Consider the following 5,167-nt stretch of genomic DNA (forward strand, 5'->3'; position numbering starts at 1 on the left):
GCGTAAGAGGGATTTTCTTGAGCGTGCGGCAAGATATTCCATGTGGAGGGAGAGTTGAACGATTGACTTGAGGAATGTCGTTTTTTTTCCATCTTCACGGGAAGGTGGTAACTTCATTAAGCACTCACAGCTTTCAAGGCAATTGCTTTTTCACGTGACCGATGGAAAATCGAGGTAGGGAAAAGCGCGGGAAATCACTTTGGCGCTAAGAAGTACAAATGATATCTCTACAAAAGCTGAGACGCACTTTAGCTGAAGCTTTTGGAGAACAAGCAGTGGAGACGCCTGGTTTACAGTTGAGGGTCACTGAAATGTATACAGCACTAAAACTTTTCGGCTGCGACATTTTGGGCAATTTTAAAATCCTGGGGGTAGATTTTCAGGGTTTACACATGCTCAGGCTTGGAACACCTCATATTTTTCCATAATCCTTCAATTAATCGGACTTACTCTTTTCATGGAAAGGTAGGGTAAGTGTCCTAATTCAAAACCAGTTCCAGACGCTTTAACTTTGACACAAGATTCAAGACATTAAATTATTTTTTTTTTTTTCTGAAGAAAATTACATAAATTTGCTCTTTGACTCTTCTAGAATATTACTACTTAGTACAAATTCTTTAAATTGAGTTTGAAAACTACTTTAATACAAGAAAAATACACATGTGCAAAATTCTACTATTGGAAACAATTTAATCCAAATGGAGACAAGGTAAATTTTTCAATTGGAGACAAACACTAAGTGATTAAGAAAATAGTTTATTTAATCATATTTTTTTTAGATGACATTTTTAGTATCCTCATTCTCGCCTTTTCACGGGTTTTCTCAAACCAGTCAGTGATGTTCTCAGAGGTAACACCAGCTCTTTGGGTGGTATATGATTCTGGTTTACGTCGGCTTAATTCAGGATGTCTCTTCAAAAACTTCCTGAACCAAGCATATCCTGGTCTTCCATCTACAAACTCATTGGTGATCTCGAACTTCTTACATGAGCTGTACAGTGTCGAGGACTTGATCCTTAGTTATGGGAATGGGATGCCATTTGTCAGCGCATTCCAAAATCCATTCAACAAGCTCGTCTTCCATGACCTTTGGTAAAGTGGGGCGCCTTCCCACACTGCATTCCTCCGGATATCTTCTAGTAAGCTTATTATAAAGTGTTGATTTCGGAACGTGAAACAAAACTGACGCCTCTGTTAGTGATTTTGCACGACGTAAGGCTTCCAAAGCTTTGTTGAGTTGCTCTTGAGTGTAGGTTTTGTTCTTCTTCCTGGTCTTATTTTCCTTTCCCATCTGAAAAAAAATAAGGAGATCGCTCCAATAAACCTATATTTTCGGTGTTTCCCATTGAAGCACTTGCGCACATTTCACAAATGCACTTTTTCTTCAGAAAATATGTAATTATTTTAATTGAGCACTTCACTTACGGTTAACAATAAAATTTAAGACTTAATTTCACTAAAATTTGCCAGATATAGTGCATAAACGTCAAAAAATTAATAAACAACAATCAGCTTACTTGCCTTTTTTATTAGAAAAAATTGTCGATCGATGAATTTTTTCGACGGTGAAAAGTTACACTGTCAATTGAGATGAGACTTTTAAATGTTAAAACTTATTAATATGAATAGATTTTCGCTTTATTTGAACCATAAGGAACTAAATATTAAAAATGTACCACAGAAAATGTATGAATAAAACTATAAGTTAAGTATTTATTGTGGAAAAAATATGTTTCCATTTGGAGTAGCGAAAAATTTCCAATTGGAGCAGGTTTTGAATTAGCTTAATTTACCCTATAGCTTGAGACTAGGTATTAAAACATAGGTTACTCATCGCCCAAGACGTAAGAATGTCGTACCAGACGCCCTATCGAGGTGTCTCAATGTCGATTCCCTTACCCATTTTTCGGACCAACAATATGCTTCTCTCCATTCTGTGGTCTCCCAAGATCCTCAGAAACACCCACAATATCATACACTGAGAGAAGATTGAGTGTTACCAGGACACGAAATGAGTGTTGTCACAACTAAAATCCAACGCTCGAATCAACCAACCCTCATATGAGGCTTGGTATTACACTTGAGGTTTCTTCCAACACTCATGAATGAGAAATTCAAGCCTCATCGAGTGTGAGAACTTTCCAGTGGCTTCCAATTAGTGTTGCTCTTTCACTCACTCAGAATTGTCAAATGGCATACAAAATATTAATCTACAGTGCAATTATTTTGCGAAGTGGTGATAGTTTTCGCGTATTTTTCAATTATTATAATAGTGGAAATTGGGAGGAAAAGCTCCTCCGCTAGACAGTTGTATTGTTATTAGGAAAAAGACAGTGCCGACAGAAATAAGTTGAAAATTAACTAGTGTTTTGCATGAAAATTGAACGAACTATATTTTTGGAAAATTGAGTTTTGTGGTTCAGAGGGCTTGCTTAAGTCTCTGGAGTGTTGTGTTATAAATATTTTGTGTGGAAAAGACCTTAATAGTGAAATGTTTAAAAGATTTGTTTACGATGTGGCATCCTAATTAAAAAAAAATTGACATGTCGGACGTATCACTCAACAATAGTCGGACGACTAAAATTTTTGAAAAAGTGTGTGTTGAGTTCGGTAAAAACCGACAAAATTATCTAAGAAATTAGAAAATAATAGCAAATAAAAAGAATTTATCGTGAAAAAAACTTGTACTGTGGTAGTGACGTTAAAATGATTAAGTGAAATCGACTTCTTTATTAGAATTCGAGTACGTCGATTTTGTGTCTATACGGCAGACACTCATGTCTCATGAGGGTTCATGAAACACTCGATGAACACTTATTTGAGAGTTGGCGTTAGTCTCATCATAGAAATATAAAGTTTGTACCAATACTCATATGATCAAGCATGATGAGAGTTTAACCAAGGCTTAGTAAGACTTGTTACAACACTCATTTAAAAAAAAAATTACATTTAATTCAACACTCAATGTAGGGAATGTGTGTATGTGTATTATCAAGTCTCATCTAGGGCGGAGTTATTTCAACACTCATTTTCACACTTATTTATTTAAAGACCTTCTCTCAGTGTACGGACTAGTCCCCGGCGAGTGGCCTTCAAAGTTGAAGCCAACTTCTTACTTTCACATACCAATGCGTATGGGAATTTTTCTGCACTCGTGACCGTTACACGATATTATGTCAAAATTGAGGTGGGCTTTGTGTACAAGACTTTGAGCCTGGTAAAGAGGGATAAATACACTATATATGTGTCTAAATGTGGTCTTGTTCTGAGAAGTGTAAGCTGAGTTTCTGATCAATTTGTGAGTTGGCTTCAAACAGCTCCATATAAAAAAAGAACACTTCGCCGGAGGCTAGCATACTGAGAATGATAACTTAGATAGATCAGATTCATGAAAGGAATATGGGAAATATATGATGTGTTCAAAGCCACAGTGTAGCGAAGCCAGAAAGCCATACACTGGTACAAATTTTAGCAGGTCAGTATAATTTCGACGGCTCAGAATATAAAAGGAATAAGTCGCGAATGGTCAACTTTACTGGGGAGCGATTTCAAACTGAGATTTTATGTGCTGAGTATAAAATTTTTAAGATTTGAAACTCCTATAACTTTGGGAATAATTAACTTTCCGGTATAATGTTCACAGGGATGTCAAGGAGTACCCGAAATTCGAAAAACTAATTTTGGAAATAATCTTCTTATTCGAGGCAACCAAAATCCTGAAAGCCAAAATCCCGAATGTTCAAAATCCTGAAAGGGATGAAATTATATGGAGGAAAATGTTTAGAATAATTTCCTAAGACACAGATTATTTCCGTTTGGAAGTACCTATGACACTTTTAAGAAATCGGGATTTTGGCTTTGGGGATTTTGACCGGGACCCCAAAGAGAATTTCAGTGTTGTTTTCAGACCTTTTGAGATGGTTCAAATTTTGTCTACGTTATAGATTTGATATGCCTAAATTTTTTTCAATTGAAAATCGTTTCCTCAAAATGAAACTGTTCCAACTGCATTTTTTTTTTTGTATCTGCAATCGTAGCAACGACGCTTCATTGTTTTTTGATGCAGGTGGCTCATACAACCTGAGAAAGAGTTTTCCACCATTTTACTCTGGAGGTTGGTTACCAACGCTAAGACGGCGGTGGAAGCTATCACACAAACATTGAAGTCTTTGTACATCTAATCTCTGTCTAAATTTTTGGTTTCAAGAGCTCTAGCTCAAAAGCAGTACTTGAAATAAATGAAATGAAAAATTGTGTCATTACAAACAAATGCTGATATAAATTAAATGCAGTTAGGAAAGTTTCATTTTGAGGAGACGAAATGTCAAGTTAAAGCCTTCTATTAAGAACTATTTCACTATTAATAATGTACCAAGATTGTTTCAACGTAGAAGATCAAAGAACTCAAAAATTCGTTCTTCTTAATTCTCAATTACAAATATTTGATACTCCTTTCGTTTCAAAAAAAAAAAACCTACGGATTGCGGAAAAAGTAGAGATTAAAGTATGGTTTCAGAGAACGTTTTCGTTATCTGTAAATATTTTATGCATAAGCCACCCTTTATTTTAAGGGATAATATTGGGGTTTTGGTACGAAACAAATTCCTTAAAAATACCTTTTTTATTTTTTTTTTATTTCAATAAGTTCCAGTAGGGGAAGTCTTTTAGGCTTCGCACTCACTACTCTGGCTTCGAACATTTCATACTTTTCCCATATACCCCTTAATGGATCTGATATATCTATGACAATATATTTTAATAAAGTTTTTTCCTGCACACTTTTCCTGAAAAAAAAAACATATTGGGATATAAAATTTAAACACCTTTCTGAAGGAAACCAAATCATTTTCAATATATTGAAAAAAAAGTATCAGAAAGGGTCTCCTGTCGAAGAGTTGTTCCTTCGAACCTGCTTAATCTAATGCAAAGCCCTTATTTTGAGTTCAGAACAAATCACTATACTTACCAAAATTATGAAAATAATATAATTATATAATTTAATTATATAATGTATATAATAATACACAGAATTTTATTTTTAAATGTTCGTAAATTTTTGTGAATTCCTATGGGGGAGTTGAAAAATGCTCGTGAATCGTATAACCCACAAACATGTTCGTAATAGTTTGTACATTTTTCACAAACATTGTTCGTAACATGATTTGAC

Source organism: Phlebotomus papatasi, chromosome 2 (assembly GCF_024763615.1).
Source record: "Phlebotomus papatasi isolate M1 chromosome 2, Ppap_2.1, whole genome shotgun sequence".
In the NCBI taxonomy this organism is placed as follows: domain Eukaryota; kingdom Metazoa; phylum Arthropoda; class Insecta; order Diptera; family Psychodidae; genus Phlebotomus; species Phlebotomus papatasi.